Here is a 25,872-nt window from a genome sequence, read left to right on the forward strand (position 1 = left end):
TTTTTATAAAAAATGGTGGCTGCTGTATTTTGTCTTGCTTTTTCTGGCTCTATTAACTGGATTATCTGGTTCTTATCTTTTTGTTTATTAAGGTGTTGTATCATATTGATTGATTTATGAATATGAACTACCCCAGAAACCCAGAAATAAGTTCCAGTTGATTGTGGTAAATAGTCCTTATAATGTACTGTTAGATTCAATTTGCTAGTATCTTCTTTTTTTAAAAATTTTATTTATTTATTTGACACTCAGAGATCACAAGTAGACAGAGAGGCAGGCAGAGAGAGAGGAGGAAGCAGGCTCCCCGATGAGCAGAGAGTGTGATGCGGGGCTTGATCCCAGGACCCTGGGATCATGACCTGAGCGAAGGCAGAGGCTTTAACCCACTGAGCCACCCGGGCGCCCCGTCTTCTTTATTTTTAACATCTTAATTTTATTTTATTTTTTTCATGGTCCAAGATTCAGTGTTTATGCACCACACCCAGTGATCTTCTTAAGAATTTTTGCATCTTCTTGAGAATTTTTGCGTCCCTGTTCACCAGGGATAGTGGTCTATAATTCTCCTTTTTACTGGAGTCTTTGTCTGGTTTTGGAATCAAGGTAATGCTAGCCTTGTAGAAGGAGTGTAGAAGTTTCCTTTCATTTCTATTTTTTGGAAGAATTTGAGAAGTATAGGTATTATCTCTTCTTTAATGTCTGGTGGAGTTCCCCTGGGAAGCCATCTGTCCCTGGAGTTGTTTGTTGGAGATTTTTGATTACTTTCAAAATTTTCAGTGTTCTTTTGATTTCTTTCCTGGTTATGGGTCTTCATAAATTTTTTATTTCTTCCTGTTTCAGTTTTGGTAATTTCTATGTTTCTAGCAATTTGTCCATTTCTTCCAGATTGCCCATTTTGTTGGCATACAGTTTTTCATAATATAATCTATGATTATTTGTATTTTTGTGGTTTGGGGTACTATCTCTCCTTTTTCTTTCATGACTTTTTTCTATTTGGATCCTTTTATCTTTTTTTTTTAATAAGGCTGGCTAAGCACTTATCAATTTTATTAGTTTTTTTTTTCAGAGAATCATCTCTTATTTTCCTTCATCTGTTTTACTTGGGTTTTGTCTTGTTTTCTTCTGTATGATTTATTTCTGTTCTAATCATTGTTATTTCCCTTATTTTCCTGGCTTTAGGCCTTACTTGCTTTTCTTTTTGTAGTTCCTTTAGATGTTAGGTTAGGTCATGTATTTGAGACGTTTCTTACTTCCTGAGATAGGCTTATCTTGCAGTATACTTCTCTCTTAGGGCTGCCTTTGGTGCATCCCAAGGTTTTGGACTGTTGTGTTTTCATTTTCATTAGCTTCCATGTACTTTAATGTCTTCTTTAATTTCCTGTTTGATTCATTCATCCTTTAGTAAGATGTTCTTTAACCTCAAAGTATTGATGATCTTTTTATAGTATTTCTTGTGGTTTACTTCAACTTTTATAAAATTGTCAACTGAAAATAAGTATATGATATTAATCTATTTGTACTTGTTGAGGCCTGATTTGTGACCCAGTATGTGATCTATTCTGGAGAATGTTCCATGGGCACTCGAAATGAATTTGTATTCTGCTGATTGAGGTTGAAAGGGTTTGAATATATATGTTAAGTGCATCCACTCCAGTGTGTCATTTGAAACCATTCTTTCCTTGTTGATTATTTGCTTACATGATCTGTATGCTTTTGTTATTGTGGTGTTAAAACCCCTTATTGCCCTTGCATTTTTTTTTGCCATTGCATTGAGTTTCTTTTTGTTGATTATTAGTTGATATATATATTTGGATGTTCCCAAGTTGTGGGCATAAATATTTAAAATCGTTAGATCTTCTTGTTCAGTAGACCCCTTAATTTTTAGATGGTGTCCTTCATCTCTTATTAAAGTCTTTGGTTTAAAATTTAGTGTGTCTGATATAAGTATGGTTACTCCAGCTTTGTTTTGATGTCCATTAGCATGATAGAATGTTCTCCATCTTCTAAAATTCAGTCTGCAAGTGTCATTAAGTTTAAAATGAGTCTCTTAAAAGTAGCATATAGATGGGTCTTTTTTTTTTAATCCATTCTGTTACCCTGTATCTTTTGATTGGAGCATTCAGTCCATTTACATTTAGAGTGATTATTGAAAGATACGAATTTAGTGCTATTGTGTTATCTGTACTGTTCATATTTCTGCTGATGTTCTCTGGTCCTTTCTAGTCTTTGTTGCTTTTGTTGTTTTTTCCTTCACTCAAACAGTCCCCCTTAAAATTTCTCACACTGCTGGCTTAGTGGCCATGAACTCCTCTAGTTTTTGTGTTGGAGGCTGTCTCTCCTTCTATTCTCAGTGATAGCCTTGCTGGGTAGAGAATTCTTGGCTGCATATTTTTCCCATTTAGCATGTTGAATGTTTCCTGCCACTATCTTCTGGCCTTCCAGGTTTCTCTGGCAGATCTGTTGTGAACTTGAGCTGTCTTTCCTTGTAGGTTAAGGGCTTTTTCTTTCCCTTGTTTTCAGGGTTCTTTCCTTACCTGTGTATTTTATGAATGTATTATATGCCTGGGTGATGTTGAGTATTTTAATTTAATGGGAGTTCTCTGTCCTTTTTGGATTTTGAGGTCTGCGTCCTTCCCCAGATGAGGGAGGTTTTTCAGCTACAATTTGAACAATCCTTCTCCCTATTTTTCTCTTTCTTCATCATCTGGGTCTCCTATGATAAAAATGTTACCAGCTTTTAATAAGTCACCGAGTTCCCTAAGTCTACCTTCGTTGGCCTACCTTCATGGTCCATTACTTTCTTTCCCTCTTCTTGTCAGTGTCATTATTTTCCATAATTTTATTTTCTGTATCACTGACTCCTTCCTCTGCTTCATCCTTCCTCACTTTCTTGGCATCCATTCTGGTTTGAACCTTAGTTATAACATTTTAATTTGGGGGAGTGACTAGATTTTAATTCTTTTATCTCTGCTGTAAAATAGTCTTTATTGTCTTCTATGCTTTTTTCAAGCCCAGTTGCTATCCTTATAATTGATGTTTTAAATTCTAGTTCAGACATCTTCCTTATGTCTCTTGATTAAATCCCTGGACATGAGTTATACTTCCTGCTTTTCTTTGGTGAATTTCTCCATCTCCTCATTTTGTTCTGAAAAGAAAAGAAAGAAAACCAAAGCAAAAACCAAAAAACATAAAAACTAGATCCTGGATGTGTTGGTCTCATTGTTAAAAGATCCCCCCCCCGAAATTAATAAGATAAAATGAAAGTAAACAAAAAATTAAGGAAACATTTATATAATATATATAAATAAAATTTAAAAATAATAAAAAGAGAAGATATTGAAAAAATAAGAAAATAAATGAAGAATTAATACAGAATAAAAGTAAAAAGGAAGCAAGATCTTATTTCCCTTAGAGCTAAACCTTTGCAGTACTCAGTGATCAGTAGATTTGGTGAGAAGAAGGTGTTTGTGTTTGTCCTTTGGGGAAGGTGCCTATTGTGCTGATCTTCAGGTGGACTTGACCTAGCAGAAATTTGCCTCCGGCGTAGCTGGGGGTTGGGGCTTTGTGCAGGTGATTCTGGCCTCCACTATGTGGTGTTGCTTTTCTTCATGAAGGCTTACAGTGCTGATGGGCAAGATGAAAATGGTGGTGTCCTGATATCTAGCCTTGGAGCTGAATGTTCAAGCCTCCCACTCTTCAGTGAGCCTTCAAGGAAGAGCAGTCAGTCACCCCTCTGGTGTCTTCAGTTTTCGTCAGAACCCTGTGTTCACCCCATCTGTGTCCAAGTTTTTTTTTAATCTCAGGTGCACGACTCAGTTTCAGAATTCCAAATTTTAGGGACATCTGTGTTGTGCACCTATCCTGTTCCTCCAGGGGAGGGTCTTGCTGCACTTTTGTTGTTTGCCAGTCAATCCAAGTATGTAGTCACACAACCACTCTGTGGTTTGTAGCTTATAGCAAAATAGCAGAAAGCCAGTACAAAGACTGCCTAAGCAAGATTCACCTGTCCTATTTCTGGGAACAGTGCAGTATGTTGGTATCACCTGTTCTTCTTGTGACCCAGGGGATCCTCAGACCACATTGTCACTGCTGGGATTCTGGCCTACTTCCCCACCTTAGCACCTTTAAGTGGACTTCTAAAGGTTCAGATTTTGCACTCTGTTGATTGTAATACTTTGCAGTTGCCCCTGTAAACAGGGCTCCCTCCCTGCCACTGTATCCACAGCTATATCTCCCCCAGGTCAACCAAAAGGTGGTCACTTTTCTACTTGAAGATTTGCAGTTTTTGTTCTCTCGGACCTCTGAGTGACATTGTGGGTGTTCGTAATGATTTGATAAGTATCTAGCTATATTTTGAGGGAGGACACAAGCTTAGAGTCCCCCTACTCTTCCATCATCTTAACTCTTCCCTCTGAAATCCCCTGGTTTTATTATCCATTGGTAAATCTGGACTGAAACACTTATTAGTATGATGGCTGCAGTATGATAATTTTGAAGCTCCATCATTTTTGCTACAGGTATAAATTTGAATTCTGCTTTAAGGAAGAGCTTTATTCTCTATTTGTTTACTTATTTACGTTAGTTTGGACACATTCATTTTGATTCTTTCATGAATATCTTACAGCTATCGTTATTTATTTTAATGTTCAGATTATCTCAGATTTAACCAGTGGCAACCAATTCAAGCTGGCTTCTCTGTCCATTCAATCTACTCCCATCATTCTGATACATATTTTGACATCAACATTTCCTTCACTTCCTTACTTTCAGGCTTGTTTTTTATTCCCGCCTTATGGACCATTTCTGTGTGGAGCTGCAATTACTTTTAGTGGGAGGTGATATTTAGAAACCAAGGCATGGGTACATGGATATATTTTAGTTTCACATTTTGTTATTCTCATTTAATTATACTTAGTACAGACACTATGATACTATTTATTTAGTACTGAGATTTTATTTATATTCTAGAGAACATGATCAATTTTTACGTATTTCATATGTGCCTGAAAAGATTTTGTATATTCTACCTCTTGAATGTGGTGTTCTGTAAGTGCCCATTGAATTCATTGTATCATTTATCTGTCTTCTATATCTCTATTAATTTTGTTTGTTTGTTAGATCTGTCAGTTCCTGAAAGAGGTAAATTTAAAATACCCCACTATAATGGTGGATTTGTCAAATTATTGTAGTTCTCTAAATTTTTGCTTTTTATACATGGCACTTTGTTATGTCCATACAAGTCTAAAATACATGCATCTTTTATCATTCCAATGACCCATTTTACCTCTTTTTGCACTTAAAGTCTATTTTGGTTGTTATACTTTTCTATGGATGGTATTTCTTTCTCAGTTCTTTTGATTACTCACTTTCTTTTTTTTCTTTATTTTTCAGAATATATTCTATAAAAATAAAACTGGATGCATTGATTTATTTGTGAATTTATCAACAGATTTTATAATGAGCAATAAGGATAAGCTTTATATATGAAAACATTTTTCTTCAGTTTTTTTTTATAAAATTTCAACTCTTCAGAAAAGTCAAAAGACATCCTTCATGTAGATTCATCCATTGTTTATTTTGTTACATATAATTTCTTTGTTTATAAATGTATACATGTTTTTATGTTATATATTAATATTATATGTTATATATAATTATAAGTGTTGCTGAACCATTTGGAAGTAACGTGCAGATACTATGACACTTCAGCCTCGAACACTTCACTCCGTTACTTCTCAAGAACAAGGGCATTACTTTCATCACATTTAGAGAAATTTAACACTGATACAATTCTGTTATCTAACATAACTATCCCGATCAAAATTTTAAAATTGTCCTAAGAGTGTCCTTCAAAGCTTTTTGTTTGTTTTGGTACAGGATCCAGTCAAGGATCATGTACTGTATTTTGTTGCCGTTGTGCCTTTAATGTAAATCTAGAAAAGAACTAACTCATCTTTTATTAAAAATTTTTCAAAATATTGGCAGCTCTGATGGGTCCAGGCAGTTATCCTACAAGTGTGTCACAATTTGAGCTTGTCTGTTTCCCCATGATTAATTTAAGCATTTTTAGCAAAGGACTACATAGGTGATGCTGTGTCCTTGCATCACATCAGAAAGCACAAAAGCCTGTTTTATCCAACTCATTATTGATGGTGCTAAGTTTGATCTTTTTAAAAGATTTTTTAAAGAGCTGTTTACATTCACAGCAAATTTGAGAACATATAGAGATTTCTCATATATCCCCACCCCTACACATGCATAGCCTTTCCTGTTAACATTCCCTATCAGAGTGGTACATTTTTCACAATTAATGAAACTATACTGACATACAATAATCACACACAGTCCATAGTTACGTTATTTCAGTCTTACTGTTAAACATTTTGTGAGCTTAGAAAAATGAATAATGACATTTAATCTCATTATGATATCATATAGAGTATTTCCACTGCTTCAAAAGACCTCTGTGTTCTGCCTATTTGCCCCTTCCTCCAAGCCTCTGGCAACCACTGGTCTTTTTACTGTGTCCATAGTTTTACCTTTTCCAGAAAGTTAATAATTGAAATCATACAGTATATGGCCTTTCAAATTTACTTATATCCATTAGTAATATGCATTTAGGGTTTCTCCACGTCTTTTAATGATTTGATAGCACATTTCATTTCAGAGTAACATTCCATTGTTTGTACCAGTTTATTTATCCATTCACCTACTGAAGGACACTGGTTGCATCTAAGATTTGGCAGTTATGAATAAAGTGCTATAAATACCTACATGTAGACATGTTTTCAACTCCTTTGGGTAAATATCAGGAAATATAATTGTTTATATTTGGTTTTTCATATTTATACTTATATATTTTTATGTACATATTGTATATGTATATACATGTACATATATTTTTCTAAACAATTTGACAATAAGTTGCCTCATGAATCCTGTGTAATTCAGTATGTATTTCCTAAAACTGTATTCATTTTTCACCCATTATACCATTAAATGTCATTTATTTAAAAAAAAAAAAAGAAAATAATCTGGTCCAGGGTCCAATCTATAATCATGTCGCATTGAACTATCATGTTTGCTTAGTTTTCTTCAATCTGCAGTAGTTTCTTAGATTTTCTTTATGTAGAAATATAGTTTTGAAGAAACAATCATTTTTTAGAATGTCCTTGAATTTCAGTTTGATGGTTTTTCATGATTACATTCAATTTATACACTTTTGTCAAGGATATGACTGAATTGATGTCTGTTTCTCAGTATATTGTGTAAAGAGGCACATGGTATCATTCTGTTCTATAACTTTAAATTTCTTGTTACAGAATTTTGTTTAGGAGATTGAAGAATGTAAGGCTGTGTCCATTGGTGATGTCATGGATAGCTAGGCAGGTACTCTTCTCTTTTCCCATGGGAAACAATAGCTTTTTTTTTTTAAGAAGGTTTTTTTTTAAGACTTTATGTATTTGTTTATTTATTTATTTACATCATGTGAGTGGGAGTGGGACGAGGGGCAGGGAGAAAGGGAGAGAATCTCAAGAAGACTTTGTGTTCAGCACGAGCCTAACATGTGGCTTGATCTCATGACCCTGAGATTGTGACCTGAGCTGAAATCAAGAGGTGGATGCTGGGGCACCTGTGTAGCCCAGTCGTTAAGCGTCTGCCTTTGGCTTGGGTAATAATTCCAGCGTCTTGGGATTGAGCCCTGCATCATGCTCCCTGCACAGTGAGGAGTCTGTTTCTCCTTCTCCCACTCCCCCTGCTTGTATTCCCTCTCTTGCTCTGTTTTAAATAAGTAAAATCTTTAAAAAAAAAAAAAAAAACAACCAAAAAAGTGTTAGATGCTAAACCACCTAAACCACCAAGGGGCCCAAAACAGTCATGTTTTTATGGACATGTTATTATGATGGATTTAGGTTTTCCTAATAGGCAGCCTGTTTTTTTGTCTACTTTACCTGTTTATAGAAGTGCTTATCATTAAATAGAGTTGCCATGTCTATTCTACAATCATATTTTCTTGCCTTAGAGTATTTATTACTGTGCCTATTGGTCTTTTTCTCTCTCTTAGAAGAGTTTTTTCAGCAGCCTCACATACACATTGTCCTTAGGCACATTTTTCTGTAAGGTTAGCCAGTTTTTTCCCCTTACCATTACCTTCCTGTACTACTTTCTTATTTTATAATTATTTCAAAGACTTTATTCTGTGAAACCAATTCATCATATTCCTTATTTTATTATTATTTTTTAAATTCCAGTATAATTAACATACAGTTTTATAGTTCTAGGTGTACAATATAATGATTGAACGATTCCATACATTATTCAGTGATCATCAGGATGAGTGTGCTTTTAATCACCCTCACCTGTTTGACCCATTCCCCATCCACCTACCATCTGTCAACGTGTTTGTTTCTATATAGTTACTCTAGATTTTGGTCTCTTTTTTCCTAGTTTATTTTGTTTCTTAAATTGCACATATGATTGAAATCATATGGTACTTATCTTTCACTGACTTTTTTTAACTTAGCATTATACTCTCTAGCTCCATCTGTGTTATTGCAAATGACAAGAGTTCATTCACTTTTATGGCTGAGTAATACAATGTGTATATAAACCACATCTTCTTAAATCAGAGAGAGAGACAAACCATGAGAGACTCTTGACTCTGGGAAACAAACTGAGGGTTGTGGAAGGGGAGGTGGGGGCAGAATGCCCCTTGTCCCACTCATATGATATAAATAAATAAATGCAGAAATAGATAAAATCTTAAAAACAACAACAACAACAACCCAGAGGAGGCAAGATGGCAGAGAAAAGTAGGAGGCGCTGTTTCAACCTGTCCCCTAAAGTGAGCTGATTATCTACCAAAGAACTCTGATTACCCATGAAATCAGCCTGAAATTAGAATTATACACTTCTGGATCTCTACGGGGGCAGATGACACCAGTGCCCAGGTAAAGCGGAGTGGGAACATCGGACTGATACCAGAAGATCAACAAAAGGGGGAGGGAGTCACCAGAAGACCCATTGGAAAATAATACCCCAATACGAGAGTTTCCTGTGATTGGGGACCAGCATTAACTTGGAGTCTGGTTGAAAGCACTCAAAAAGAACAGAAGATCTTAAGGGGAAATTGGTGGAATCAGGTGGTTAGGGAGAGGGTCTTAAGCCCACGGACCCAGGACTACCACCGCTGGTGCTGAGCCAGAGACAGTGTGGCAAATAAGTCAGGTGTTGGTGCCTGAGCCGCTGGCACTTGTGAAAGGGTCTGGGTGGCGGCATGCATGAGAGTCTAGTGTGGAAGCCCGCAGGCGCTCTCTAGAAGCACAGCCTTTTGCACTCTGCAGGTGCACTGCACTACCAGGGTCTGAGTCATGCTCCACACGCTCCCGTGAGAGAGAACCATGCAGGTGCTAGCCAGTACTCTCTAGGGCTGGGAGAATCTGACCACTCCCAGTCTGGGCCAGTATGAAAATCTCACTGTGCTCTCTCTGGTTGGGACCTCTCCAGCGGTGTGGACCTGCCCAGAAAGCCACAGAGGAGGCAGCCACTGGAAGCCAGCTCTCTGGACTAGTACTTCTCATGGTTTTGGTAACAGCGACCCCTGAGTCTGTGACTGGGGACGTGCTCTGCTGGTGGCAGAGGGGTTGTTTATGTGCTCTGGAGCACCCAGAGGGGAACAGGCTGAGGCTGCTCTCTGAGATGGAGGTCTGGGTACAGTTTGATTTCCTCTATCCCTCCAAAGAACCACCAAAAATGGCCAAGGGGAGAGAAGAAAAAATTGGGGGGGGGGCCTCCAGAGAACAAAAGCTTGAAAAGACGGTTTCCTCAGAGCCCAGCCCCTTGATGGGGGCAGGAGGACTCTAGCAAGACTGCCTGAAAAACCATACAGCAGGCCCCTCTCCCAGAGAGCCATCCAAACAAAAAACCAAAACCAAAACCAAAAAAAAAAACCAAAAAAACAAAAGTACAACCACCACTACTTCATAGGTACTACTTTTATTTTTAATTTGTGCCCACTATTCTCATTCTTTGCAGTTTTCTTATAATTTTTTAACCTAGTTACCATCGCAATGAGATGTTCAGTACAACAAATTCCATGATAACCTTTTAACTTGAACTTCTTTGATACATATACCTGTGTTTTTCTTTTTCTTTTCTTTTTTTTAATATTCATATAGAGATAAGCTTCAAGGTAATCCTCTTTCCCCAATCAATACTACCTCTATATATAAACCAGTATAAATGACCGTTTATCTCAGGGAAGTTGAGTCCTTTAACAAAGATATCAAGATACACCCAGGAAGAATCAAAATAACCTTCCTTGCCCACAATGAGAATTTATAACCACTCTTCCATCTTTTTTTTTTCTGTCAGTATTTCTGTGTATTTGTTTTTGTTCTAGTAGTATCTAAATCTTACACTTGGGGTTCATTTTGGCTGGGTTCTTTTTTTTTTTTTCTTGTCATTTACTTCTGTCGGTCTTTTTGTTTGTTTTTGTTTGTATACTTTATAAATCTTATATTTGGGTCCCATTCAGGGTGGGTCTTCTCTTTTATATTTTTTTCCTCTCTCTTTCTTTTTCTTTTTTCTTTCTTTTTGGTGGGAACTCCTGATTGCTCAGTAGCGTTCCAGGGTGCACCTTCCCTGCATCATGGTTGATACATTCAGCTACACATCCCGTTAGCCATCTCTTACCAAAACGACTAGGAGGAGGAATGCCCAACAGAGGAAAAATTCATAGACTGTGCCCTCTCCATCAGAGCTATTGGATGTGGACATAAACCGTATGTTGGAAAGAGAATTCCAGGTAACACTTATCCAGGCAATGGCTAGATTGGAAAAAATCATTAATGACAAAATGTAATTGATTAGGGCAGAAGTGCAAGTCACCAGGGAAGATGTTAACAATGCTCTCAATGAGTTCCAATCTAATCTAAATTCTCTAACAGCTAGTGTAACTGAGGCAGAAGATAGAATTAGTGATCTAGAGGACAAAATGATAGAGAAAAAGGATCAGGAGGAGGCCTGGAACAAACAGCTTAGAAGGCATGAAAACAGAATTAAAGAAATAAATGACTCCATGAAACGTTCCAGTGCCAGATATGGGAATCCCTGAGGGGGAGGAGAAAGAAAGAAGACTAGAAGATATAGTTGAACAAATTTTCCATGGAACTTTTCCCAATCTGGTGAATGGAATGAGTATTTGTGTCCGAGAGGCAGAAAGGTCTCTCCCAAGATCACAGAATCTAGAAAGACCTCAAAACACCTGATTGTGAAAATGATGAATCATAAATCATGAATCATAAATCATGAATCTTGAGAACAGCTGGGGGGAAGAGATTCCTTACATACAGAGGAAGGCTCATCAGAATAAGGTGAGACCTGTCCATAGAATCCGGGCAAGCCAGAAAGGGCTGGCAAGATGTATTCAGGGCACTAAATGAAAAGAACATGCAGCCAAGAATACTTTATCCAGCAAGACTGACATTCAAAATGGATGGAGAGATATAGAGCTTCCAAGACCGGTAAGGTTTAAAAGACTATGTAACCACCAAGCCGGCACTACAAGAAATATTAAGGGAGGTTCTATAAAAAAGGAAAAAAAACAAGAATATTATTGAACAGAAATTATGGAGACGATCTGTAGAAGCAAAGACTTCACAGATAACACGATGTCAATAAAAATGTATCTCTCAGTAATCACTCTCAACATGAATGGCATTAATGTGCCCATAAAATGGCACAGGGTTGCAGACTGGATAAAATGACAGGATCCATCCATATGATGTCTACAAGAGACCCATGTTGAACCTAAGGATACATCCAGACTAAAAGTGAAGGGATGGAGAAGCATCTTTCATGCCAATGGGCCTCAAAAGAAGGCTAGGTAGTAATTCTCATATCAGATAAATTAGATTTTAAAGTAAAGACTGTCATCAGAGATACAGAAGGACACTGCATCATTCTCAAAGGGTCTATCCACCAAGAAGATCTAACAATTGTAAATACCTATGTCCGCAATATGGGAGCAGCTAACTGCATAATACAACTGTCAATCAACAAAGAGTCATATTGATATGAATACAGTAATAGTAGGGTGTCTTAACACAACACTCTCAGTAATAGATCATCCAAGCAGAAAATCAATAAAGAAACAAGAGCATTGAATGACACATAGAACCAGATGGACCTCATAGATATATACAGAACATTCCACCCTAAAACAACAGAATAATCATTCTTCCAGACTAAGCCACATACTGGGACAAAAATCAGGGCTCAACTGATACCAAAGGATTGAGATTATTCCTGAATATTCTCAGATCACAGTGCTTTGAAACTGGAGCTCAATCACAAGAAAAAGTTCGGAAGGAATTCAAACACCTGGAAGCTGAAGACCGTCTTCCTTAAGAATTCTTGGATCAACCAGGAAATCAAAGAAAAATTTAAACAGTTCATGGAAACCAATGAGACATTGTGAAGACATTTCTGTCCAAAACTATGGGATACAGCAAAGTTGGTCCTAAGATGGAAATACATAGTCATCCAAACCTCCCTCAAAAAAACCTGAAAAATCCAGAATACAACAGCTGTCTTTACACCTTAACAAACCAGAGAATCAACAACAAAGTAAGCCAACTCGACACACAAGAAGGGAACTAATCAAGTTTAGAGCAGGGATCAATGAGATAGAAACTAGAGGTACAGTAGGAGGATCAATGAAACTAGAAGCTGATTTTTGGAAAGAACCAATAAGATCAAAAACCATTGGCCAAACTAATCCAAAAGAAAAGATAGAGGACCCAAATAATAAAATTATGAATGAAAATGGAGAGATTACAACTAACACCAAAGAAAGAAGAACGATCATCAGAAATTATCAACAGTTATGCCAATAAATTAATGCCAATAAATAAATAAAGTAGATGCAATGGATGAATTTTTTGAAAACTATAAACTTCCAAAACTGAATCAGGAAGAAATTGACAACCTGAATAGACCAATATCTAGTAACGAGATTGAAGCAGTGATAAAAAAACAAGAGCCCAGGACCTGACGGATTCCCTGTGGAATTCTATCAGACTTTCAAAGAAGAAATAATACCTATTCTCCTGAAGCTGTTTCAGAAAATTGAAGCAGAAGGAAAACTTCAGACTCTTTTTAGGAAGCCAGCATTATCCTGATCCCCAAACCAGGCAATGACCCCACCAAAAAGGAGAATTTCAGACCAATATCCCTGATGAATATGGTTGCTAAGATTCTCAACATGATCCTGGCTCACAGGATCTAACAGCACATTAAAAAGATTATACACCGTGGGCGCCTGGGTGGCTCAGTGGGTTAAGCCGCTGCCTTCGGCTCAGGTCATGATCTCAGGGTCCTGGGATTGAGTCCTGCATCGGGCTCTCTGCTCAGCAGGGAGCCTGCTTCCTCCTCTCTCTCTCTGCCTGCCTCTCTGCCTATTTGTGATCTCTCTCTCTGTGTCAAATAAATAAATAAAATCTTTTTTAAAAAAAAGATTATACACTGTGACGAGGTGGGATTTATCCCTGGGTTGCAAGGGTGGTTCATCATTCGCAAATCAATTAATGTGATAGAACAAATCAATAAGAGAAGAGAGAAGAGCCACATGGTCCTCTCAATGGATGCAGAAAAAGCACTGGATAAGAAACGGCATCGGTTCCTGATTAAAACATTTCAAAGTATAGGGATAGAAGGAACATTTCTCAACTTCATAAAATATACCTCTGAAAACCCCACAGCAAGTATCATTCTCAATGGGGAAAAGCTGACAGCCTTCCCTTTGAGATCAGCAACACAACAAGGATGCCCACTCTTGCCACTTTTGTTCAACATAGTACTTGAAGCCCTACTCACAGCAATCAGACACCAAAGAGAAATAAGATGTATTCAGATATCCAAGATCTATAATGAACTCCTTAAACTGAACACACATACAATGGATAATCATGTCAAAAAATGGGCAGAAGACATGAACAGACACTTCTCCAATGAAGACATGCAGATGGCTAACAGACATATGAAAAAATAAATGTTCATTATCTTTAGCCATCAGGGAGATTGAAATCAAAACCACATTGAGATACCACCTTGCACTAGTTAGTATGGCCAAAATTAACAAGACAGTAAACAACGTGTGTTGGAGAGGATGTGAAGAAAGGGAAACCCTATTACACTGTTGGTGGGAATACAAGTTGGTGAAAGCACTTTGGAAAACAGTGTGGAGATTCCTCAAGAAATTAAAAATAGAGCTTCCCTATGACCCTGCAATGGCACTACTGGGTATTTACCCCAAAGATACAGATGTAGTGAAAAGAAGGGCCATCTGTACCGCAATGTTCATAGCAGCAATGGCCACAGTCCCCACACTGTTGAAAGAATGAAGAAGCCCTTCAATGGACAAATGGATAAGGAAGATGTAGTCCTTATTTACTATGGAGTATTATGCCCCCATCAGAAAGAATGAATACCTAACTTTTTGTCAACATGGACCGGACTGTAGGAGATTATGCTGAGTGAAATAAGTCAAGCAGAGAGAGTCAATTATATGGTTTAGCTTATTTGTGGAGTATAAGGAATAACACGGAGGACATGTGGAGATGGAGAGGAAAAGGGAGTTGGAGGAAATTGGAGGGGGAGATGAACCATGAGAGACTGTGAGGTCTGAAAAACAATCTGAGGGTTTTGGAGGTGTGGGGGGGTGGGAGGTTGGGTGACCCTGGTGGTGCGTATTATGGAGGGCGCGTATTGCATGGAGCACTGGGTGTGGTGCATAAACAATGAATTCTGTTATGCTGAAAAGAAATTTTAAAAAAATCTGTGGGGGCACCTAGGTAACTCAGTGGGGTAAGCCTCTGCCTTTGGCTCAGGCCATGATCCTAGGATAGTGGGATCAAGCCCCACATCAGGCTCTCTGCTCAGTGGGGAGCCTGCTACCACCCCCCCATCCCTGCCTGCCTCTCTGCCTACTTGTGATCTCTATCTGTCAAGTAAATAAATAAAATCTTTAAAAACAAAACAAAACAAAACAAACAAACAAAAAAACCACTGTTTTTTCTTGTGGGAAAAGAGAAAAGTACCTGCCTAGCTATCCACGACATCACCAAAGGACAAAGCCTTACATTCTTCAATCTCCTGAACAAAATTCTGTAACAAGAAATTAAAAGTTTAAGTTCTAGAACAAATTGATACCATGTACCTCCTGACACCATATACTGAGAAACAAACATCACTTCAGTCATATCCTTGACAAACATATATATACTGAATGTAATTTGGTGATAGGCATTAAGGAGGGCATGTGATGTGAATTGTGTTAAACACAATTGATGAATCATTGAACACTACATCTGAAACTAATGATGTACTATGTGTGGGTTCATTTAAGTTAAAAAAAAGAATTAAAAAAAAACATATTGTTTATCCACTCATCAGTTGATACACACTTGGGTTGCTTTCATATCGTGCTGCTGTAAATACTGTATTTTGCGATAAATCTAGGGGTGCAATATATCTTTTTCAAAATAATGTAATAACATAGGGGTGCATTTTTTTCAAAATAATGTTTTCATATTCTATTAGTAAATACCCAATGGAGAAATTATTGAATCATATGACAATACTATTTTTAATTTTTGGAGAAACCTCTACTGTATCCAGAGTGGATGCACCAGTGTGCATTCCCACCAACAGTGCATTAGTGTTCCATTTTCTGAATATACTTGTCAGCAATTCTTTCTGTTTTTGTTTTAGCCATTCTGACAGATCTAGTATTTCATTGTGGTTTTGATTTGCACTTCCCTGATGATGAGGGATATTGAGCATCTTTCCATTTGTCTCTTGACTATCAGTATGTCTTCTTTGGAGAAATGTATTTTCATTTCTTCTGTCCATGATTTATTTGGATTATTTCTTTTTTGGGTTACTCATAAGTTTTTTAGATATTTTGGAGAGTAACACTTTATCAGATGTGTCATTTTATTTTTCTGATTGTTTCCTTCATTGTGCAGAATCTTTTTATTTTGATGAAGTCCCAGTGGTTTATATTGGTTTTTGTTTCCCTTGCCTCAGGAGACATATATAGAAAGAAGTTGGTGATAGTCAATGTCAAAGAGATGACTGCTGGTATCTACTCTAGGGTATTTATGGTTTTATGTCTCACATTTAGGTCTTTAATACATTTTGAATTTATGTTTGTCTTTGTTGTAAGAAAGTGGTTAGTTTCATTGTTTTGCATGTTGCTGTCTGGTTTTCCCAGTCCCATTTGTTGAAGAGACTGTCCTTTTCCCACTAGTTATTCTTTCTTGCTTTGATGAAGATTAATTGACCATATAATTGTGGGTTCATTTCCGGGTATTCTATTCTCTTCCATTGATTTATGTGTCAATTTTGTGCCACTACAATACCGTTTTGATCGCTAGAGCAATTGTAATATATCTTGAAGTCCAGAAATGTGATGCCGCCAGCTTTCATCTTCTTTTTCAAGATTATTTTGGCTATTTGGCTTTTGTGGTTTCATACAAATTTTAGGATCATTTGTTCTAGCTCTTTGCAGAATGCTCTTGGTATTTTGATAGGGATCAAATTAAATATGTGTATTGCTTTGGGTAATACAGGTATTTTAACAATATTTGTACTTCAGATCCATACACATGGAATGTCTTGCCTTTTTTGTGTGTCATCTTCAATTTCTGTCTTCAGTGTTATGTACTTTTCAGAGGACGGGTCTTTTACCTCTTTCGTTAGGTCTATTACTAGGTATCTTACTGTTTTTGCTGCAGTTATAAATGGGATAGATCCTTTGACTTTCTGTTGCATAATTACTGATCTATAGAAATTCAAGAAATTTTTGTAGGTTGATTTTGTATCCTGCGTTTTTACTGATTCATATATCAGTTCTAGAAATTTTTTTGTAGAGTCTGTCAGGTTTTCTACATAGATTACCATGACTTTTGTAAATAGTAAAATTTTCACTTCTTCCTTGCTGAATGAATGCTTTCTATTTCCTTTTCTTGTTCAATTGCAAGGCTAAGACTTCCAGTACTATATTAAATAGTAATGGTAAGAGTGGACATTCCTGTCTTCTTCCTGACCATAAAGAAAATGCTCTCAGTTTTTCCCCATTGAGAATGATACTAGCTATGGGTCTTTCGTATATGGCCTTTATCAAGTAGAGATATGTCCTTTCTATCCTTACTTTATTGATGGTTTTTGTCATGAATGGATACTGTACTTTATCAAATGAGTTTTCTGCATCTCTTGAGAAGATCATATGGTTCTTGTTTCATTTACTAATGTGGTGTAACAACGTTGATTGATTTGTGAATATTGAACCACCCTTGTAATGCAGGAATAAATCCCACTTGGTTATGGTGATTAATTTTTCTAATGATTTGTTGGATTCAATTTGCTAATAATTTATTGACAATTTTTGCATCTCTGTTCATTAGGAATATTGGTCCTTTGTTCTGTTTTTCAGTGGAGTTTTTATCTATTCCTGATAGGAGGGTAATGCTGGCTTCATAGAATGAATATGGAAGTTTTCCTTCCCTTTTTATTTTATTGGAACAGTTTGAGAAGTTTAATTCTTCTTTAAATGTTTGCAAAAATGTACTTGTGAAGCCATCTGTTCCTGAACTTCTTTGTCTCAAGAGATTGTTGATTACTAATTCAGTTTTCTTGCTGGTTATCATGCTGCTTAAGTTTTCTGTTTCTTCCTGTTTCCACTTTTGTAGATTATGTTTCTAGGAATTAATTCGTGTCTTCCAGGTTGTCCAATGTGTAACCATATAGGTTTTCATAATCTCTTATACCTTTATTTCTCTGATATTGATTGTTATTTCTTTTCTCTTATTTGTGATTTTATTTATTTGTGTCCTTTCTCTTTTCTTTTTGAATAGTTTGGCTAGGTGATTAATTTCATTAATTTTTTTCAAAGAACCATCTCCTGATTCCAGTGACCTGTTCTAATGTATTTTTTGTTTGTTTATTTGTTTTAGTTTCTATTTCATTTCATTTTATTTCTACTCTAATATTATTTCCCTCCTTTAGCTGCTGTGAGGCTACTTTTATTGTTCTGTTTCTAGCTTCTTTAGGTGTAGGCTGAGGGAGTTTATTTGAGATTTTTCTTGGTTCTTGAGGTAGGACTGTTTCGCTACATACTACCCACTTAGAAAAACTTTTGCTGTCTTCCAATGGTTTTGGACCCTTGTGTGTTCACTTTTTTTTGTTTCCATGTTTTTTTAAAATTTCTTCCTTGATCTTGTGTTTTACAAATTCATTGTTTTATAGCATGTTGTTTAAACTCCATGTATTTGCTTCCAAATTTTTTTCTTGCATTTGACTTCTATTTTCATAACATTATGTTCAGAAAAGCTGCATGGTATGATTTCAGTTTTTATATTTGTTAAAACCTGTTTAATACGTGACCTAAATATTTTTAAAAGACATTTATTTGAGAGAGAGAAAGCATGAATAGAGGGAAAGAGCAGAGGGAGAGAGAAGCAGGTTCCCAACTGAGGAGGGACCCCGATATGGGACTTGATCGCAGGACACTGGGATGGTGACCTGAACCAAAGGCAGATGCTTAACTGAGGCACTTTCTCTCTCCATCTGTTCATAGCTGAGAACTTCCTTAATCTGGGGAAGGGAACAAGCATTCATGTCCAAGAGACAGAGAGGACCCTCCCAAAATCAATAAAAATTGATCAATACCCCAATATATAATAGTGAAGCTTGCAAATCATAGAGCTTAAGGATGCTACCTAAGAGCAGCAAGAAGGAAGAAATTTCTTATGTACAGAGGAAGGAACATCAGAATAACATCAGACCTATCCAGAGAGACCTGGTAAGCCAGAAAGGACTGGCAAGACATATTCAAGGTACGAGATGAAAAGAACATGCAGCCAAGAATACTTTGTCCATCAAAGCTGTGACTCAGAAGAGTTGGAGAGAGAAAGTACTTTCAGGAAAAACAAAAGCTGCAAATATGTGACCCCAAGCTAACCCTGCAAGAATTATAAAGCAAGGTTATTTAAGTGAAGAGAAATCTAAAGAGTCACATAGACCAGATATTAACAGAAACTACATGAACAGGGACTTTATAGGCAATACAATGGCACTAAATTCATATCTTTCTGTAGTTACTCTGAATGTAAACAAGTTAAATGGAGCCACGAAAAGACACAGGGTTTCAGATTGGATTAAAAAAAAAGAAGTAGGACCCAGTTGTATGCTGTCTACAAGAGATGCATTTTGAATTTAAAGACACTGCCAGATTGAAAGTGAGGGGATGAGGAAACATTACCATGCTAATGGACCTCAAAAGAAAGCTGGAGTAGGAATCCTTTTATCAGACAAATTACTTTTTATTTTTATTTTTTAAATTTATTTTATTTTATTTTCAGCATAACAGTATTCATTATTTTGCACCACACCCAGTGCTCCATGCAATCCGTTCCCTCTCTAATACCCACCACCTGGTTCCCCCAACCTCCACCCCCCACCACTTCAAACCCCTCAGATTGTTTTTCAGAGTCCATAGTCTCTCATGGTTCACCTCCCCTTCCAATTTCTCCCAACTCCCCTCTCCTCTCTAACTCCCCATGTCCTCCATGCTACTTGTTATGCTCCACAAATAAGTGAAACCATATGATAATTGACTCTCTCTGCTTGACTTATTTCACTCAGCATAATCTCTTCCAGTCCTGTCCATGTTGCTACAAAAGTTGGGTATTCATCCTTTCTGATGGAGGCATAATACTCCATACTGTATATATGGACCACATCTTCCTTATCCATTCGTCCGTTGAAGGGCATCTTGGTTCTTTCCACAGTTTGGCGACCGTGGCCATTGCTGCTATAAACATTGGGCTACAAATGGCCCTTCTTTTCACTACATCTGTATCTTTGGGGTAAATACCCAGGAATGCAATTGCAGGGTCGTAGGGAAGTTCTGTTTTTAATTTTTTGAGGAATCTCCACACTGTTCTCCAAAGAGGCTGCACCAACTTGCATTCCCACCAACAGTGTAAGAGGGTTCCCCTTTCTCCACATCCCCTCCGACACAAGCTGTTTCCTGTCTTGCTAATTTTGGCCATTCTAACTGGTGTAAGGTGATATCTCAATGTGGTTTTAATTTGAATCTCCCTGAGGGCTAGTGATGATGAACATTTTTTCATGTGTCTGATAGCCATTTGTATGTCTTCATTGGAGAAGTGTCTGTTCATATCCTCTGACATTTTTTGATATGATTATCTGTTTCGTGTGTGTTGAGTTTGAGGAGTTCTTTATAGATCCTGGATATCAACCTTTTGTCTGTACTGTCATTTGCAAATATCTTCTCCCATTCCGTGGGTTCCCTCTTTGTTTTCTTGACTGTTTCCTTTGCTGTGCAGAAGCTTTTGATTTTGATGAAGTCCCAAAAGCTTATTTTCGCTTTTGTTTCCTTTGCCTTTGGAGACATATCTTTAAGAAGTTGCTGTGCCTGATATCGAAGAGATTACTGCCTATATTCTCCTCTAGGATTCTGATGGATTCCGTCTCACATTGAGGTCTTTTATCCATTTTGAGTTTATCTTTGTGTACGGTGTAAGAGAATAGTCGAGTTTCATTCTTCTACATATAGCTGTCCAGTTTTCCCAGCACCATTTTTTGAAGAGACTGACTTTTTTCCACTGCATATTTTTTCCTATTTTGTTGAAGATTATTTGACCATAGAGTTGAGGGTCCATATCTGGGCTCTCTACTCTGTTCACTGGTCTATGTGTCTGTTTTTATGCCAGTACCATGCTGTCTTGATGATCGCAGCTTTGTAGTAAAGCTTGAAATCAGGTAACGTGATGCCCCCAATTTTATTTTTGATTTTTGAACATTTCCTTAGCGATTTGGGGTCTCTTCTGATTCCATACAAATTTTAGGATTATTTGCTCCAGCTCTTTGAAGAATGCCGGTGGAATTTTGATTGGAATGGCATTAAAAGTATAGATTGCTCTAGGCAGTATAGACATTTTAACAATGTTTATTCTTCTGATCCAAGAGCATGGAATGGTCTTCCATCATTTTGTGTCTTCTTCAATTTCTTTCATGAGTGTTCTGTAGTTCCTCGAGTACAGATCCTTTACCTCTTTGGTTAGGTTTATTCCCAGGTATCTTATGGTTCTTGGTGCTATAGTAAATGGAATCGATTTTCTAAATTCCCTTTCTGTATTCTCATTGTTAGTGTATAAGAAAGCCATTGATTTCTATACATTGACTTTGTATCCTGCCACGTTGCTGAATTGCTGTATAAGTTCTAGTAGTTTGGGGGTGGAGTCTTTTGCGTTTTCCATATAAAGAATCATGTCATCTGCGAAGAGACAGAGTTTGACTTCTTCATTGCCAATTTGGATACCTTTTATTTCTCATTGTTGTCTGATTGCTGTTGCTAGGACTTCTAATACTATGTTGAACAGGAGTGGTGAGAGCGGGCATCCTTGTCGTGTACCTGATCTCAATGGGAAAGCTGCAAGCTTTTTCCCATTGAGGATGATATTTGCTGTGGGTCTCTCATAGATAGATTTGATGAAGTTTAGGAATGTTCCCTCTATCCCTATATTTTGAAGCATTTTAATCAGGAACGGATGCTGGAATTTGTCAAATGCTTTTTCTGCATCAATTGAGAGGACCATGTGGTTCTTCTCTCTTCTCATATTAATTTGTTGTATCACATTGATTGATTTGCGAATGTTGAATCATCTTTGTAGCCCAGGAATGAATCCCACCTGGTCATGGTAGATAATCTTTTTAATGTGCTCTTGGATCTTGTTCGCTAGGATCTTGTTGAGAATCGTAGCATCCATATTCATCAGGGATATTGGTATGAAATTCTCCTTTTTGGTAGGGTCTTTGCCTGGTTTGGGGATCAGGGTAATGCTGACTTCATAGAAAGAGTCTGGAAGCTTTCCTTCTGCTTCATTTTTTTGAAACAGCTTTAGGAGTATAGGTGTTATTTCTTCTTTGAAAGTTTGGTAGAGTTCCCCAGGGAATCCGTCAGGTCCTGGGCTCTTGTTTTTTGGGAGGTTTTTGATCACTGATTCAATCTCGCTACTAGATATCAGTCTATTCAGGTTGTCAATTTCTTCCTGGTTCAATTTTGGGAGTTTTTAGTTTTCCAGGAATGCATCCATTTCATCTAGGTTGCTAAGCTTATTGGCATATAACTGTTTATAATAACTTCTGATGATTGTTTCTATTTACTTGGTGTTTGTTGTGATCTCTCCCTTTTCATTCATAATTTTATGAATTTGGGCTTTCTCTCTTTTCTTTTGGATTAGTGTGGCCAATGGTTTATTGATCTTATTGATTCTTTCAAAAAACCAGCTTCTAGTTTCATTGATACATTCTACTGTATCTCTGGTTTCTACCTCATTGATCTCAGCTCTAATCTTGATTATTTCCCTTCTTATGTATGGAGTTGGTTTGATTTGTTGTTGATTCCCCAGTTCTTTAAGGTGTAGAGACAGCTGGTGTGTTCTGGATTTTTCAATTTTTTTGAGGGAGGCTTGGATGGCTATGTATTTCCCCCTTAGGACCGCCTTTGCTGTATCCCATAGGTTTTGGACCAAAGTATCTTCATTCTCATTGGTTTCCATTAATTCTTTCAGTTCTTCTTTGATCTCCTGGTTGATCCAAGCATTCTTAAGCAAGGTGACCTTTAGCTTCCCGGTGTTTGAGTTCCTTCTGAACTTTTCCTTGTGATTGAGCTCCAATTTCAAAGCATTGTGATCAGAGAATATGCAAGGAATAATCTCAGTCTTTTGGTATCAGTTGAGTCCTGATTTGTGACCCAATATGTTGTCTATTCTTGAGAAGGTTCCATGTGCACTGTAAAACATGAGTATTCTGTTGTTTTAGGGAGGAATGTTTTGTCTATATCTATTAGGTCCATCTGGACTAATATATCATTCAATGCTCTTGTTTCTTTATTGAATTTCTGCTTCGATGATCAGTCTATTTCTAAGGGAGGTGTGTTAAGATCTCCTAATATTAATGTATTCATATCAATATGACTCTTTATCTTGATTAACAGTTTTCTTATGTAATTGGCTGCTCCCGTATTGGTGGCATAGATATTTACAATTGTTAGATCATCTTGGTGAATAGTCCCTTTAAGAATGATGTAGTGTTCTTCTGTATCTCTGACTACAGTCTTTAGTTTAAAATCTATTTTATCTGATATGAGAATCACTACCCTGGCCTTCTTTTGAGGCCCATTGGCATGAAAGATGCTTCTCCATCCCTTCACTTTCAGTCTGGTTGTATCTTTAGGTTCAAAATCGGTCTCTTGTAGACAACATATGGATGGGTCCTGTCATTTTATCCAATCTACAACGCTGTGCCGTTTCATGGGCACATTTAGGCCATTCACATTGAGAGTGATTATTGATAGATACGTTTTTATTGACATCGAGTTACCTTTGAATTCTTTCTTTCTGTAGACTGTCTCTATATTTCTGTTCAGTGCTATTCTTAGGATTTTTCCTCTTTTATAGAACCGCCCTTAATATTTCCTGCAGTGTTGGCTTGGTGGTTGTATAGTCTTTTAAGCCTTGCCGGCCTTGGAATCTCTTTATCTCTCCATCCATTTTGAATGTCAGTCTTGCTGGATAAAATATTCCTGGCTGCATGTTCTTCTCATTCAGTGCCCTGAATATATCTTGCCAGCCCTTTCTGGCTTGCCAGGTCTCTGTGGACAGTTCTTACATTATTCTGATGGGCCTTCCTCTGTAAGTAAGCAGCCTCTTTGTCCTAGCGGCTTTCAAGAGATTATACCTAAAATTATGATTCCTCAATTTGACTATCAGTTGCCTTGATGTTTTTTTGGAATCTATAATCTTGGGTGGAGAACGTTGGGCCTCTAGTACATGAACGCTGGTTCCAGTTGTGAGATTCAGAAAATTTTCATGAAGAACTTGTTCCTCTATATCTTCTAGACTTCTTTCTTTCTCCTCCCCTTCAGGGATTCCAATAATTCTGACGTTGGAACATTTCATGGCATCATTTATTTCCCTGATTCTGTTTTCCTGGCTTCTAAGCTGTTTGTTCCAGGCTTCCTCCTGATCCTTTCTCTTTATCTGTTTGTCTTCCAGATCACTAATTCTGTCTTCTTTCTCATTTACCCTAGCTTTGAGAGAATTTAGATTAGATTGGAACTCATTGAGAGCATTGTGAACCTCATCCCTGGTAGCTTTCAGCTCTGCCGTAACATTGTGAACATCATCTCTGGTCGCTTTCAGTTCGGCCCTAATCAATTCCGTTTGGTCATCCATGGCTTTCTCCATCCTAGCTATTGCCTGCATAATTGTTAGCCTGAATTTTCTTTCCGACATATTGCCTATATTGATAGCCGTTAGCTCTGTTGCAGAAGGTCCATCCTCTGTATTTTTCTTCTGTTGGGCATCCCTCCTCCTAGTCATTTTGTGAAAGATTACTGAACAGATGTAGCTCGATATATCGACCATGGTGCAGTCAAGGTGCACCCTGGAACACTTCTGAGCAATCAGGATTCCCCACCCAAACGAGAGAAAGAAGAAAAGAAAAAGAAAAAAAAGAGAGGGAGAGAGAGAGACAGGAAAGAAAGGGAAGATAAAAGAGAAGGTTCAGCCCAAATGGGCCCCAAGGTAAGATTTATGAAGTATAGGAACAAAAACAGACAAACAAAAAGACCGATAAAAGTATACGACAAGAGAAAAAATATATATATATGCAAATAAAGGAAGAACTTCATCAAAAAGAACCCCAAGTGTAAGATTTATATAATATCAGGACAAACACAAAACACAGAAACAGTGGTGGAAGAAAAAGATGGGAGAGTGGTTTTAAATTCTCAGTGTGGGTGAGGAAGGTTGTTTTGATTCTTCCTGGATGTACTTTGATATCTTTGTTAAAGGACTCAACTTCCCTAAGATAAAGGGGGATTAAAAATTGTTTTACCTATAGGGGCAGTATTGATTGGCGAAGGGGGATTACTATGAAGTTTAACTCTATATGAATATTAGAAAATAAAAATGAAATAGGAATAAACTAGACTAAACTAAACTTAAATTTAAAAAAAAAGAAACTTAAAAAATAGAAATGAAAAAGATAAACACAGGTGTATATATCAAAAAGTTCAGGTTAGAAGGTTATTATGGAATTTGATATACTGCACAGCTCACTGTGATGGTAAATAGGTTAAAAAACTATCTATATATTTAAAAAGTAGCCAGAATAGTGGGAACAAATTAAAAATAAAAGTTGTCTTATGAAGTACTGGTGGTGGTTCTCTTGTAGTCTTTTTTTTTTTTTTCTTTCCTGGTTGGTTTTCTGGGGGAGGGGCCTGCAACGAGGTTTTTCAGTTAGTGATGTTCCCTGAGTTAAGTCCTTCAGTCCCCCTCAAGGGTGTGGGCTCTGAGGAAACCGTTTTTTTCAGGCTTTTGTTCTCTGGAGGTTTTTATGATTGTTCCCTTTTTTTTTTTCCCTCTCACCTTGACTGCTTTTGATGGTTTTTGTAGGTTTAGAGGAAAGCAAACTGCACCCTGACCTCCCTCTCAGAGAGAAGCCTCAGTCTGTTCTTCTGTGGGTGTTGCAGAGCCCATATAAATTTCCCCTTGGCTGCTGGCAGAGCAGGTTCCAAGTCGCAGTCCTTTGGGACACAGGATCTTCTGCTTGTCCCCAAAACCATGGCAGTAGCAGCTGTCTGGGCAGCTCCAGACTGCCAGAGAGGTTCCAAGCAGCGATCGCACACTGAGATTTTCCTGCTGGCCCGGGCTTGGAGTGCCTGGTCTTTCTGGGTCTAAGAGCACCCGGATTGCATGCACCTCTCTCAGTGGGGGC

This window comes from Neovison vison, chromosome X, assembly GCF_020171115.1.
Source record: "Neovison vison isolate M4711 chromosome X, ASM_NN_V1, whole genome shotgun sequence".
Classification (NCBI taxonomy): Eukaryota; Metazoa; Chordata; class Mammalia; order Carnivora; family Mustelidae; genus Neogale; species Neogale vison.